Source organism: Panicum virgatum, chromosome 9N (assembly GCF_016808335.1).
Source record: "Panicum virgatum strain AP13 chromosome 9N, P.virgatum_v5, whole genome shotgun sequence".
Taxonomy (NCBI): Eukaryota; Viridiplantae; Streptophyta; class Magnoliopsida; order Poales; family Poaceae; genus Panicum; species Panicum virgatum.
Genome location: NC_053153.1, coordinates 26,788,322 through 26,804,292, shown reverse-complemented (window position 1 = coordinate 26,804,292; position 15,971 = coordinate 26,788,322).

Here is a 15,971-nt window from a genome sequence, read left to right as displayed (position 1 = left end):
CCACAAAAATGTTGGTTTCATTGGAATGTCGTACAACCCCTTTTATTGTGCGCTGCACGACGGGGGACCTGAACCATCGGTTGGTTTGGGCGCCTCGATCAGGGCGTGTTTGTTGAAGACAGGGTGTTGGCCCCCTTTAAGACTCGGTCCCAAATTATTGACCGAGATCATTGACCAATAAAATGGTCATAATGGCAGCTCTGTGAAACCACTATAGCACCGCTATTTAAAACACTGTCGCTATTAATTGGAGGTGTAAAAACGTAAGAGATTCACAATGGACAGTGGTTAACTGAACTCAAGTGCAATATAAGAGAAATAGAAATCCAGAAGAGTTCTTATAATTGTGTTACTCCATATTGTATGAAGTTCGACAGGTTTAATGGGCCAAAGCATCCAAGATATCTAACTATCGAGTGGCTGAACAAAACTTATGCATGCAGCCTGTAAACATGCATGAAAGCATGCTACCACATAATGCCTTGCCAATTTAGGACAAGTTAATTTTGACGTCGTCAAATAGTAGGTGCATGTAGAAGCCTTTGGAAATTCATAGCATATACTGAAAAACTCCACCTTGAGATGAATTCCCTACAATCAAATGAAGAATCAATGAATCATAGATAAAATAAATTTATCATCAACAATTACCCATGCACCAAAAAATTCAATGGTCTAATCAGTAACACTAATTAAGTTCTAGCAAAGCTTAAACTTAGAACCAGGAACTGACTTTGTCATCATGTATCTACTGAATTGTCAAGAGTACTAATATTGCATACTTTGATCTAAGAGCACATCAAATATAATGATATCTAACATTCTCTCATGGAACAATTGATCCATTGTAAGTCATATAGCACTTTAAACTTCCCCCGAGGTGATATAATAAAAGAATTTTATATAGGCTAGATTAAGAGCAACTCCAAGAGTCTAGGTATACTGATTTGGATCGGTAAAGTTGGAAAACACTGGTAAAAAACTCATCCAACAGCATCTCCTTCTTCCTTTCTTCTCTATCTCGCTCGGCATCCCCTCCTCTCCGCTAGCCTTTTTCCCGAGCGCCATCGCCTCACCATCTCCCTCCTTCCCTGCTCGCCGTTGCGCCCTCGCCCCCTCGCGCCGGTCCTCGTCCTCTTGCTTCTCTCACACTCGCCCTCCCCTACCACCGGCACCTGTTCCTCCCCCGGGGCCCATCCTAGAACTACAATGCTCCTCCACCGTCTCGCCGCCTCCGATGCCGGCGGGGACTAGGTCATCCTGGCCGAGGCGTCCATGGTGCTCGCCACCGTCTCGGTGACAACCTCCTCCCCCAACATTGGCAACCGCTACTGCCTCGGTGAGGCGCGAGCGGAGTGGGAAGGAGAGGGGAGGCTGGGGAGGGAGGATTTTGATTTTTTTCTCCATATATGATTTATGTCATGATTTGCTTGTAACTCTGTTGCCAACATTAATCATATAAATTAGGATGTATATTAGAGTATTTTTCTGCAAGCCTATGAAATACCCTATTTTTTAATGAAGAAAAACGGGTGTTTGCTTGCAGAAAACACTTTGAGTGCTGGACCCATGTGAAACACCCGAGTTGCATAAAGAAAAATCCAAAGTCTCGTGTGTCCTTTTTTATTCCGTCCTTCCCCCATATTATAAATGGAAGTTTGGTGCGTCCTGACTATCCATCTTGACATGGTACAGTTTTTCACTTCCAAACCCACCTGACCAATATAAAGAATAAGAATTCTAACTTAAACTCCTATTTCAATTCATATCTCAAAAGATCCAACTTGCATCTAAATTCCCTCAGTGAACTCTTACCTCCAATCCCATGCATGTGATTCGCTATCTAGGGTAATGGAGCCACAAACCTTTCTCTCTAGTTCATGGAAACAGCTATCAAATTGAATCATGGATTTTAAGACCAGCTAGATAACAGGTGAGTTTGAGGTGGATTGTGCATGTTCATGCAATTTTTTTTTTCTTCGAGATGGTTCTTGCAATATTTGAGGAGGCTCAAGTTTTTGAACTTTTGTGTAAGTATACAATTTGAAAGGTAGTTAGGCAACGCCGAGCAACTTTTTCAACAACATAGCCTTTTTTCCCAAGCAAGTTGGGGTAGGCTAGAGATAAACACAAAAGAAACAAAGGTCACGGTTCAGGCACATTGATAGCGAGTTTCCAAGTGCTCATATCCAAAGCTATCTCTTTAGAGATATTCCAATTCTTAACGTATCACTTAACCGACTCAACCCAAGTCCGTTTAGGTTTACTTCTACCCCTCTTTACATTATTGACCCACTCTAGAACCTCACTATGCACCGGCGCCTTAGGAGACCTCCGTTGGACATGTCCAAACCATCCCAACCGATATTGGGTAAGTTTCTCCTCAATTGGTGCCGTCCCGACCTTATCCTGAATAGCTTTGTTCCGGAGTCTATCCCTCCTTGTGTGCTCGCAAAACCACCGCAATAGCTGCATCACTGCTACACTCAATTGTTGAACATGTCACCTTTTTGTAGGCCAACATTCAGCACCGTATAACATCGCTGGGCGAATCGCTATCCTATAGAACTTGTCTTTTAGCTTTTGTGGCACCCTCCTGTCACAAAGGACGCTAGAAGCTTGACGCCATTTCAACCAGCCAGCTGAAATTCTATGCCTAACATCTTCATCAATGTTGCCATTTTTTAGCACCGATCCTAAGTACTGAAAAGTATCATTCTGGGCCACAACTTGCTCTTGGTCCTACTAAGTCTGAACCCTTTCAACTCTAACGTGCGTCTCCACAAATCTAACATCCTATTAACCCCTTCCCTACTCTTGTCAACTAGCACCACATCATCAGCAAAGAGCATACACCAAGGGATATCACTTTGTATGTCCCTTTTGACCTCATCCATCACCAAAGCAAATAAATAAGGGCTCAATACTGACCTCTGGTGTAGGCCTATGTTAATAGGGAAGTCAGTGGTGTCACCATCACATATCCGGACAAACGTCGTCGCATCCTTGTACATATCCTTGATGAGGGTAATGTACTTAGTTGGGACTTTGTGCTTCTCCAAGACCCACCACATGAAATTTTTCGGTACTTTGTCATATGCCTTCTCGAGGTCAATAAAGACCATGTACAAGTCCTTCTTCTGCTCCCTATATCTCTCCATCAATTGTCGTATTAAGAAAATCGACTCCATGGTCGACCTTCCAGGCATGAACCCATACTGGTTTTGGGTCACACTTGTCACTCTTCTTAGGCGATGCTCGATAACACTCTCCCAGAGCTTCATCGTATGGCTTATCATCTTAATTCCACAATAGTTAGTACAACTTTGAACATCGCTCTTGTTTTTGAAGATATGTACTAATATACTTCTCCACTAGTACAAAAAATGATTCACTGCAACCTTTTTTTAGCACCTCTAATGTTAGCATAAAACATAACCACCTCTGTTAGTGACCAACATTAACCGAGGCGGTCATTTCTTATTAACCGAGGCGGTTAAAGAAACCGCCTAGCAAAATATATTAATAGAGGCAGTCACCATTACAATGACCGCATCTTTTAATACTTCTATTTCCAGATGCGGGCAACTTATAAAAGCCCGCCTCGGTTAATAGACCGAGTCCAATAAAAGCCCATATGAGTCCGATTGCTGATCAGAGTATATAAATGAAACAAACCCTAACCCACTCCACACACACTCTCTCTCCCCTTCCCTCCTTTCTCTACTAATACATCAAGTGGAGTCCAGAGTCATACAGAGCTTTATTCAACACGTACACGAGGGGTGAAGTGACAACACAACGCTACACAGAACAACCATATAATAACGACTAGCATGACGGCATGGAGGACTAGCTCTTCATCCATCACGGCTCCACTCGATCAGCTTGGGTGCGGACACGATCTACTCGTAGTCTTCTGGCACAAAGTCAGGATCCTCTGGAGAAAAATTAACAGGGGTGAGTACAAAAGTACTCAGCAAGCTCCACCTCGCCCTACGGGAGGGGAAATGACATGCACGACGCACATTGAGCACAATGCATTAGCAATGCAACTAATGGTATACAACCCCTTCCCGACACAACCCACAATAGGTAGCTCACTAGTTGTCAGGACCACACCGTAGCCTGCCCATACTATGGGCACGGACCATTCGAATGGATTATACACTCTGCAGAGGTCGTACACTGTACCCACACGCTCGGCTGCCCGAACGGACAACCGACATAGCCGACACCCAGCCGTGGTCACGCCCTAGCCCGGCCGCACAAACCCTCGGGTCCTGACCCCAATGGTCCATACCCGTAAACCATCCCTACGACCGTCAGGCTAACCAGTGGGATTAGGCTAAGTCCGGCCCATACCGGAACCTGTGGTCGTACTAAAGTACGCTAGGTGAGATGTCAAAACAACTCGGTCCTTATGGTTCACCAGGGCAGCAACCATCCCTCAACATGTCAATTCGAGCCTACCACCACGGTAGCACTCACCTGCCAGTCTACCACCACGGTAGAGCCGGCTCCAGCATACCCAGCTGCCCTGGTCTCAGCCAAATCCCTATGTATCCTAGTCTCAGCTCTGGATATGCATGACTACTCAGATGCATGCATAAGCACACTCAATCACTCAAGTACTGGTATATGTAATCGATCCTAGACCCAGGCTACAGCTAAACGTCCTCACATGGATGCAACCGCTCACGTAGGGGTCGATGAAACTTGCCTTCGCTTTCGTACGCGTCGGCGGTGGCGGCTTCCTGCTCGTGGTACGGGTCTTCTGGCTCCTTGACAGGCTCCTCCTCGGTCACTCCGTGATCTACGGGCGAAAACGGCACAACCGGCAAACAAACACAAGCAAGCAATAAAATAAGCTCAAATGGAGATGAAAATAGGAGGAATAGATAGTATATGATTTGAGGAGAGTTTAGGAAAAATAGTTACGTGAAAAGGAGTTGATATGAAGGAGATATTGAGTTTACAGTATTGGTCTGTATTCAATTCTGAAAATAGAATGATTTGGATTATGTGCTCACAGCCTGATGGGTCTTTTGGGCCTTTATTAGTATTGCGGAGTTAATGGTCGGGGAGCTGCCTGCCATCTCACCTTGGCGCGGAACAGCTCGAGGAAGAGGGCCAATTGTTGGAGCTTCGTCTCGTGAGTGAGCTGGGCTCGGGAGGAGTGGTTCAGCTGGCGGAGCAAAGCGGCTCGGTGTGCTTGGGCTGGTGACGGGGCTCGTCACGGCCTCGCTCCTTTTATAGGAGAGGAGAGCAGCAGCGGCGTTGTGCAAGGACGGGCGGCGGCGTGGGCTGCGGCAGCTCGTCGTCAACGCGAACAGTGGCAGCGCTGAAGGCGCGAGCGTCGAGGCGGCAAAGGCGGCGAGGACGCTGCAGAGGCATGGGTGAGGTGGGGACGCGGAGGTGGGCGGCACGGTGTGGTGCCGGCGGCAGTGTGCGGTCCCATCGTGGGGCCGGCGTGTCGCGCGTGCGTGAGGCGGTTCGGCGGAAAAAATCTCGGCCGGCACTGTGCGTGGCGACCCCGATTTATAGCAAGGTGGGTGCTGCCATGACGGGTCATTTCAAGGTCAATGGTGTGGGTACTCTGTGGCTTCCAGGGAATGATGAAGTTATGGCAAAGGAGGTAGGCACTGTCATGATTGTCTGGGAATTATGGCATGGTACGGTGACTCGAGAGGCTTTTATGGAAAGAGACGAGATGATTTTTGTCGTAGGTGCAAGCATGCGTATGCTGGTTACTGGAGGGAACAAATGTACTAACGCAAGGCAAGAGTATAAAATAGTTTGCCTAGTAATTATGTAATACCTCATATGACGTTAGTATTATTTTACGTTACTAGTTTAATTGCAACATAAGTTTTATTTTAGTGATTGTTGGAAATTGAGGTGGCCCTACTAAGTTGAGGATCTATACCAACTCACTTCAGAGTCGGTCAGCTTCTAGTTACTTAGTGTACCGGGTCCTTTTGACGGCAGAGCCGCCTTTTGCTTCCGGGAGGCAGAGCCTACCAACAGATGAAGCTGGCTTCCGGGTGGTAGAGCCAACCTTCGATGAAGCCCAGACCCTTTTGTGATCCCGGGTGACAGAGCCAACCTTCGATGGATCACAACTTATACACTAAGGGCTAAGCTTAACCGGGAGACTAACACTTATAAAGATGCTTACCTTATTGGAGCAACAAAGGAAGACACACCTAGCACACTCTACATATGCTCACTTCTACCATGCCCTTGGATGTGTATGGGATGGAGTGGAGTAGTATGGCATGGCAAGGGGTGCCACCCTCCTTATATAGGCACCCATACCCTCTTGGATGAGTGACACATGTCACACTCTAGGAAGTTCCCTACAAATATCTAAGTTCCCTACAAATATCTATTTATAGAAAATTCTAAATTTTACCATGACAAGAAAATATCCAAGCTTCATGTCTTCTTATGATTCTTGTGGAACATTCCAGAACCTTGTCATGGTGAACAAAATTATGCCATGGTTTATCCTTATTTTTATAGAACCTTCTAGGAGTTTGCATTATATATTTCAACACTCCCCCTTAATCGTGATGAAAACTGGGATGTTACAAACCTACCCCACTTAGGTTGAATCTCGTCCCCGAGATTCAGCTTCACCACTAAGGAGACTGGGAAACTCGGCTCGGAGCGCGTCTTCTCTCTCCCAAGTTGCTTCTGCTTCCGAATGCCTTCTCCACTGAACTCAGCAAATCCTGACTTCTGAGTTGCGGGTTCTTTGCGTCACAGTGTCCAGAATTTTTACTGGTACCTCTTGATATCTGAGATCATCCTGCAGGTCGATTGTCTCTGGGCCACTTGTTCTTCTGGTACTCGCAGACACTTTCTGAGTTGGGACACATGGAATACATCGTGTACATCTGACATCTCTGCTAGCAACTGAAGCTTATAGGCTACCGCTCCCACTTTCTTGATAATTGGGAAAGGTCCAATGTAACGTGGAGCCAACTTTCCTCGTACCTGGAATCTGCGTGTGTCGCGAATTGGGGAAACTTTAAGGTACACATAGTCTCCAACTTCGAAGCTGAGAGTACGTCTTCTTTTATCGGTATAACTTTTCTGGCGGGATTGAGCTGCCTTTAGATTCTCTCTGATTTCTGCTATCTTGTCTTCTGCTTCTTTAATAAAATCTGGGCCCTCAATAATACGGTCACCGACTTCGGTCCACATGAGAGGTGTGCGACACTTCCTCCCGTAGAGGGCTTCAAACGGCGACATCTTTAAGCTTGACTGGTAGCTGTTGTTGTAAGAGAACTCTGCATATGGCATACTGTCTTCCCAATTTTTGCCATAAGTAAGAACACAGGCTCTTAGCATGTCTTCAAGGATCTGATTAACTCTTTCGGTCTGGCCATCAGTCTGAGGATGATAGGCTGAACTGAAGTCCAACTTTGTACCAAGTGCTTCATGTAACCTGCTCCAGAATCTCGAAGTGAACTGGGTGCCTCTCCTCTTAGGTACTCCATGCAACTTCACAATACGCTCAATATATAATTTGGCTAATCTATCACCTCCATAAGTGGTACGCACTGGGATGAAGTGTGCCACTTTAGTGAGTCGGTCAACAATCACCCAAACTGAGTCATGACCGCTCTGGGTTCTTGTTAGACCGGTGATAAAATCCATACTAACTTCATCCCACTTCCATACTGGGATCGGCAATGGCTAGAGTAATCCAGTGGGCTTCTGATGCTCTGCCTTAACCCTTTTGCACACATCACAATGAGCGACGAATCGAGCGATATCCCCCTTCATACCATTCCACCAATACTTCTCCTTAAGGTCCAGGTACATTTTCGTAGTGCCAGGGTGAATGGAATAGGCTGAGTTATGGGCTTCATCCAAGATGGTCCTGCGGAAATGACCTTTCTTAGGCACACATAATCTCTTCTTGAACCACAAGACTCCATCTTTATCTACTCTGAAATCTGGGGCTTTGCCTTCACTATTGCGACCTTTAATCCATACCAATCTTTTATCCTCCATTTGAGCTTCCTTTATCTGGTCATCCAGGACGGGATGGACACTAAGATTATAATTGCAAGAGTGGCGTACAACCCTTAGGTTCAACTTCCTCATTTCTTCACTCAGCTCTGGGGCTTGTGTGACTAAGTGATGGCAATATGCTTTACGACTGAGCGCATCAGCCACCACATTAGCCTTTCCAGGGTGGTAATGAATTTCCAAATCATAGTCTTTGATCAACTCCAACCATCTTCTCTGTCTATGGTTGAGGTCTGACTGGGTGAAAATGTACTTCAGGCTCTTGTGATCCGTGTAGATTTCACACTTATTTCCAATCAGATAATGTCTCCAAATCTTGAGGGCATGCACCACTGCAGCTAACTCCAAGTCATGGGTGGGGTGGTTCTGCTCATGTGCTCTCAACTGTCTTGAGGCATGAGCTACAACTCTTCCTTCTTGCATAAGCACACAACCCAATCCTTGTCGGGATGCGTCGCAATAAACGACAAAGCTCTTTTGATTATCTGGCAAGACTAGCACTAGGGCAGAAGTTAGTCGCCTCTTCAACTCTTGAAAGCTTCTCTCGCAAGCTTTAGACCAGACAAACTTCGTGTCCTTCCGGAGCAACTCAGTCATAGGCCGGGCTATCTTAGAGAAACCTTCGATGAATCTCCGGTAATAGCCGGCTAATCCCAAGAAACTCCTGATCTCTGAGGCTGAGGTTGGTTGCTTCCATTCTGATACTGTCTTGACCTTTTCTAGGTCCACTTCAACACCTTCAGTTGTTAAGACATGACCCAGAAAACTGACTCTCTGCAACCAGAATTCACACTTGCTAAACTTGGCATACAACTGGTGTTTTCTGAGCTTTCCCAGCACATTTCTGAGATGTTGTCCATGCTCCTCAGTACTCTTAGAGTAGACCAGTATGTCATCTATGAATACCACGACAAACCGATCTAACTCTTCCATAAACACCTTATTCATGAGGGTCATGAAAAAGGCAGGGGCATTAGTCAGACCAAAAGGCATCACTGTGAACTCATACTGGCCATAACAGGTCCTGAAGGCTGTCTTGGAGATGTCCTCTTGTCGCACTGTGAGCTGATGATAACCTGACCTTAGATCTATCTTGGAGAAGAACTTAGCTCCCTTCAACTGATCAAACAGGTCATCAATCCGAGGCAGAGGGTACTTGTTCTTGATGGTGACTGCATTCAGATCACGGTAGTCCACACAAAGTCTCATGCTTCCGTCTTTATTCTTCACAAAGAGCACTGGGGCTCCCCACGGAGAAGCAGTAGGTCTAATAAATCCCTTTTGTTGAAGCTCTTCAAGCTGCTTATTCAACTCGGCAAGCTCTGGGGCTGCTAACCGATAGGCATTCTTTGCTATAGGCTTAGTTCTAGGGACTAAGTTAATAGTGAACTCTACATCTCTTTCTGGAGGCATACTAGGTAATTCATCTGGAAACACATCTGCGAACTCCCGAACTACTGGCACATCTTCTGGAGATTCTGCTTGGATGTGGTTCACCATGGAGTCTGACAGGCTAGGCTGGATTTGGCATGTGACTGTTAACCCTTGGTGGTTGGTGACTGTCACTGCTCTCTAAGCACAGGCTATGTTTCCACGGTGCTTGGTGAGCCAGTCCATACCGAGTATGACATCTATCCCTTTGGAAGTAAGGATTGCTAGGTCGGCAAGGAATACTACCCCACTTAGGTTTATAGGGATATCTAAGACACCTAAGTGGCAGGGTATATGACCTCCAGGGGAACGGGTCATTAGTGGCCTCTTAAGGGATATAGTAGGTATATCATGCTTTTCCACAAAGTGGGAGGATATAAAGGAATGCGATGCTCCAGAATCAAAAAGCACTGAGGCTAGAGCTGATTGGACCAGAAACTAACCGAGAATCACTCCTGGTGCATCCTCTGCTTCTTTAGCATTCACATGATTCACTTTTGCCTTGCCGAAGGACTGTTATTGGCTATTAGCTGGTGTTGCATGGTTGGCTCTAGTCGGCTGCTTTGGTCCTTGAACAGAGTTGGAGAAAATAGAAGGGGCGGGCTGATTGAGATACGGACAGTTAGCCTTGTAGTGTCCGGCTTCGCGGCAGTGGAAACAGGTCTTCTCATTGGTCACTTGACTTCCACCCGACGGTTGGGTTCGTAAGGTATTCTGGGTCTTCATAACATGAGCTGATTGGGCTGGCTTCTGAAAAGAACCGGGGTGCGCTTTGAGTGAAAAGGCACTCTGGCTCCTCGGGCCTGAGTGAGCTGGATACTGAGTCCTCTGAAACTTCTCCAACTGCTGGGGTTTCTTGCTTTCAAACCGATGTTTGCACTCACTGAGTTCTGCCTTCCTATTTCTCTCAGTGGTGATAGCCCTGTTGACCATAGCATTAAAATCACTGTGGGTGGTGACTTCAACCAATGTCCTGATTTCAGGGTTAAGCCCACCAAGAAAAGCTTCTTGCTTCTTCTCGTCATCATTGATATCTTCTAGTGCATAACGAGACAGCTCTGTGAACTTATGAAGATACTCTGTCACAGTCATACCACCTTGACGAAGCTTTCTGAACTCATCCCTCTTGAGCTTCATAACACTGCTGGGAATGTGATGTTCTCTGAAGATCTTGACAAAGTCAGCCCGTACCATCTCATTAGCGTTTTCATTTATTTCCTGGTAACTCTGCCACCAAGCAAGGGCTGGTCCCCTTAACTGCTGTACTGCGAGCAAAACCTTGTCTCTGTCATCTTCATGGACCACTTTGAGCTTCATTTCAATCTCTCGCAGCCAATCATCTGCCTCAATAGGGTTATCAGATCCTCCAAACTTAGGTGGCTGCAAGCGGTTGAAATCTGCAATTCTGCTGCCATTGCCATTTGTGATGCATTGCAGGTCTATTGTTGCCAAGATTGCCTTGAGCTTGAGCTGTGAGAGTGGTCACAAGAACTTGAAGGAGTTGGTTCTGCTGCTGCAGTATGGCTGCCAGATCAATGGGTGCTGGGGCACGGGGAGGTGGCGGCGGTAGGTGTCCATTTTCTAGCGCTTCTGGGGCTACATTCAGAGGGGCTTGGTTTCTCGGGTTGACCTCGTCACCGTCTTCCTGAGCATGGAGTCCTTGGACTCGGCTCGAACGACGGGACATCTGCGGTCAAGGAGGGATAAGGTAAGATTAGGTGGCTCTCCTAATTTATTACTGGGGTAGATTTGTATATATATAATAGCACATAACACAAACGAATCATTCAAGCACCACACAAGCATTCATTCAAACAAGCAGGGATACATGCCACGATGGATTACAATAACGCAGCTCGACTTTTAAGGGTCGGCCGGGACGACTCGACTACTGAACCCTACAACACGGTCTTCGGGGTCTCGGTCTTCAACTTCACGGGGTGACGCGGGAGGTGTGGGTGGCACTGATTCACCATTCCTCTTACGTGGTTGGGACAAGGGATATAGCGGAATTCCCTCTAGGATTGGCGGCTCCGCGGCAGTCCTGGGATGGCGTTCCTTGCGCTTGGCACGGTCCACTAGGTAGACACCCCTAAGGAGCTGACTGTGGCGATCTGCCTGCTCCCTAAGGTTCTCTTCGGCCACGGCAAGGCAGCTTTCAGCTTCAGCTGCTCGGGCTTCTGCCTGGGCTACGACCAGTTTAGCCCTATGCCAACGGGACTCCACTCCGTCAGCACGCTGGATTAAATCTCTCACACGCTGATGCAATTGGTCGCACAAATTGTCGAGGCTAAGCAAATAGCCAGACATAGCGATAACTGTGGGGTTCTTCTCTGTCCCTGCGGGGCTTTCCAGGCTGCGGATCCTCGCCTCCCAAGCAGGACGGTTATGATCCAGCGGGGGAAAGTACTTCATGGGAGTGGAACCCAAGTGCCATTCAAACATCTAGCACAGGTACCGCAGTGCCTTGCGAGCTGCAAGTTGAATGGTGTCAGGCATACGGGCTCCAGTGGCAGTGACGCTCCAGGGTTGCATCTCCAAGTACTTATCACTGGCGCCAATATGGATAGTGACCTCACAGCTTTCGGTGCCATGCTCCATGAACTCGCGACCCACGTACTCCGGACGTTACGGAATACCAAGTCGCACCGTGGCGGCATAAAGCACTCTGGGGAATCCATCTTCGTTGATGCAGTAGGTGGTGGTCCAGTCATCAGCCATCTGATTTTCAAGGGTAGGGTTAGCATAACAATGATAAAGTTTAAGGTGTAATATATTTTCAAGGGTTGACCATCCTAGGGCTCTTACAGTCATTGTTTACTACCGGTTCGCATCCTACAGCAAAGCATGGCTCTGATACCACTTGAAGCGCCCCAACCCGAAGATCATGGCTAAACCATGTATTAATTACCGAATAAGGTCTCCGGCATAATACATGTTACATCAAGTGGAGTCCAGAGTCATACAAAGCTTTATTCAACACGTACACGAGGGGTGAAGTGACAACACAACGCTACATAGAACAACCATAGAATAACGACTAGCATGATGGCATGGAGGACTAGCTCTTCATCCATCACGGCTCCACTCGATCAGCTTGGGTGCGGACACGATCTACTCGTAGTCTTCTGGCACAAAGTCAGGATCCTCTGGAGAAAAATCAACAGGGGTGAGTACAAAAGTACTCAGCAAGCTCCACCTCGCCCTACGGGAGGGGAAATGACATGCACGACGCACATTGAGCACAATGCATTAGCAATGCAACTAATGGTATGCAACCCCTTCCCGACACAACCCACAATAGGTAGCTCACAAGTTGTCAGGACCACACCGTAGCCTGCCCATACCGTGGGCACGGACCATTCGAATGGATTATACACTCTACAGAGGTCATACACTGTACCCACACGCTCGGCTGCCCAAACGGACAACCGACATAGCCGACACCCAGCCGTGGTCACGCCCCAGCCCGGTCGCACAAACCCTCGGGCCCTGACTCCAATGGTCCATACCCGTAAACCATCCCTACGACCGTCAGGCTAACCAGTGGGATTAGGCTAAGTCCGGCCCATACCGGAACCTGTGGTCGTACTAAAGTACGCTAGGTGAGATGTCAAAACAACTCGGTCCTTATGGTTCACCAGGGCAGCAACCATCCCTCAACATGTCAATTCGAGCCTACCACCACGGTAGCACTCACCTGCCAGTCTACCACCACGGTAGCGCTGGCTCCAGCATACCCAGCGGCCCTAGTCTCAGCCAGATCCCTATGTATCCTAGTCTCAGCTCTGGATATGCATGACTACTCAGATGCATGCATGAGCACACTCAATCACTCAAGTACTGGTATATGTAATCGATCCTAGACCCAGGCTACAGCTAAACGTCCTCACATGGATGCAACCACTCACGTAGGGGTCGATGAAACTTGCCTTCGCTTTCGTACGCGTCGGCGATGGCGGCTTCCTGCTCGTGGTACGGGTCTTCTGGCTCCTTGGCAGGCTCCTCCTCGGTCACTACGTGATCTACGGGCAAAAACGGCACAACCGGCAAACAAACACAAGCAAGCAATAAAATAAGCTCAAATAGAGATGAAAATAGGAGGAATAGATAGTATATGATTTGAGGAGAGTTTAGGAAAAATAGTTACGTGAAAAGGAGTTGATATGAAGGAGATATTGAGTTTACAGTATTGGTCGGTATTCAATTCTGAAAATAGAATGATTTGGATTAAGTGCTCACGGCCTGATGGGTGTTTTGGGCCTTTATTAGTATTGCGGAGTTAATGGTCGGGAGAGCTGCCTACCATCTCACCTTGGAGCGGAACAGCTCGAGGAAGAGGGCCAATTGTTGGAGCTTCATCTCGTGAGTGAGCTGGGCTCGGGAGGAGTGGTTCAGCTGGCGGAGCAAAGCGGCTCGGTGTGCTTGGGCTGGTGACGGGGCTCGTCACGGCCTCGCTCCTTTTATAGGCGAGGAGAGCAGCAGCAGCGTAGCGCAAGGACAGGCGACGGCGTGGGCTGCGGCAGCTCGTCGTCAACGCGAACAGTGGCAGCGCTGAAGGCGCGAGCGTCGAGGCGGCAAAGGCGGCGAGGACGCTGCAGTGGCATGGGTGAGGTGGGGACGCGGAGGTGGGCGGCACGGTGTGGTGCCGGCGGCAGTGTGCGGTCCCATCGTGGGGCCGGCGTGTCGCGCGTGCGTGAGGCGGTTCGGCGGAAAAAATCTCGGCCGGCACTGTGCGTGGCGACCCCGATTTATAGCGAGGTGGGTGCTGCCATGACGGGTCATTTCAAGGTCAATGGTGTGGGTACTCTGTGGCTTCCAGGGAATGATGAAGTTATGGCAAAGGAGGTAGGCACTGTCATGATTGTCTGGGAATTATGGCATGGTACGGTGACTCGAGAGGTTTTTATGGAAAGAGACGAGATGATTTTTGTCTTAGGTGCAAGCATGCGTATGCTGGTTACTGGAGGGAACAAATGTACTAACGCAAGGCAAGAGTATAAAATAGTTTGCCTAGTAATTATGTAATACCTCATATGACGTTAGTATTATTTTACGTTACTAGTTTAATTGCAACATAAGTTTTATTTTAGTGATTGTTGGAAATTGAGGTGGCCCTACTAAGTTGAGGATCTATACCAACTCACTTCAGAGTCGGTCAGCTTCTAGTTACTTAGTGTACCGGGTCCTTTTGATGGCAGAGCCGCCTTTTGCTTCCGGGAGGCAGAGCCTACCAACAGATGAAGCTGGCTTCCGGGTGGTAGAGCCAACCTTCGATGAAGCCCAGACCCTTTTGTGATCCCGGGTGACAGAGCCAACCTTCGATGGATCACAACTTATACACTAAGGGCTAAGCTTAACCGGGAGACTAACACTTATAAAGATGCTTACCTTATTGGAGCAACAAAGGAAGACACACCTAGCACACTCTACATATGCTCACTTCTACCATGCCCTTGGATGTGTATGGGATGGAATGGAGTAGTATGGCATGGCAAGGGGTGCCACCCTCCTTATATAGGCACCCATACCCTCTTGGATGAGTGACACATGTCACACTCTAGGAAGTTCCCTACAAATATCTAAGTTCCCTACAAATATCTATTTATAGAAAATTCTAAATTTTACCATGACAAGAAAATATCCAAGCTTCATGTCTTCTTATGATTCTTGTGGAACATTCCAGAACCTTGTCATGGTGAACAAAATTATGCCATGGTTTATCCTTATTTTTATAGAACCTTCTAGGAGTTTGCATTATATATTTCAACACTCCCCCTTAATCGTGATGAAAACTGGGATGTTACAAACCTACCCCACTTAGGTTGAATCTCGTCCCCGAGATTCAGCTTCACCACTAAGGAGACTGGGAAACTCGGCTCGGAGCGCGTCTTCTCTCTCCCAAGTTGCTTCTGCTTCCGAATGCCTTCTCCACTGAACTCAGCAAATCCTGACTTCTGAGTTGCGGGTTCTTTGCGTCACAGTGTCCAGAATTTTTACTGGTACCTCTTGATATCTGAGATCATCCTGCAGGTCGATTGTCTCTGGGCCACTTGTTCTTCTGGTACTCGCAGACACTTTCTGAGTTGGGACACATGGAATACATCGTGTACATCTGACATCTCTGCTGGCAACTGAAGCTTATAGGCTACCGCTCCCACTTTCTTGATAATTGGGAAAGGTCCAATGTAATGTGGAGCCAACTTTCCTCGTACCTGGAATCTGCGTGTGCTGTGAATTGGGGAAACTTTAAGGTACACATAGTCTCCAACTTCGAAGCTGAGTGTACGTCTTCTTTTATTGGCATAACTTTTCTGGCGGGATTGAGCTGCCTTTAGATTCTCTCAGATTTCTGCTATCTTGTCTTCTGCTTCTTTAATAAAATCTGGGCCCTCAATAATGCGGTCACCGACTTCGGTCCACATGAGAGGTGTGCGACACTTCCTCCTATAGAGGGCTTCAAACGGCGACATCTTTAAGCTTGACTGGTA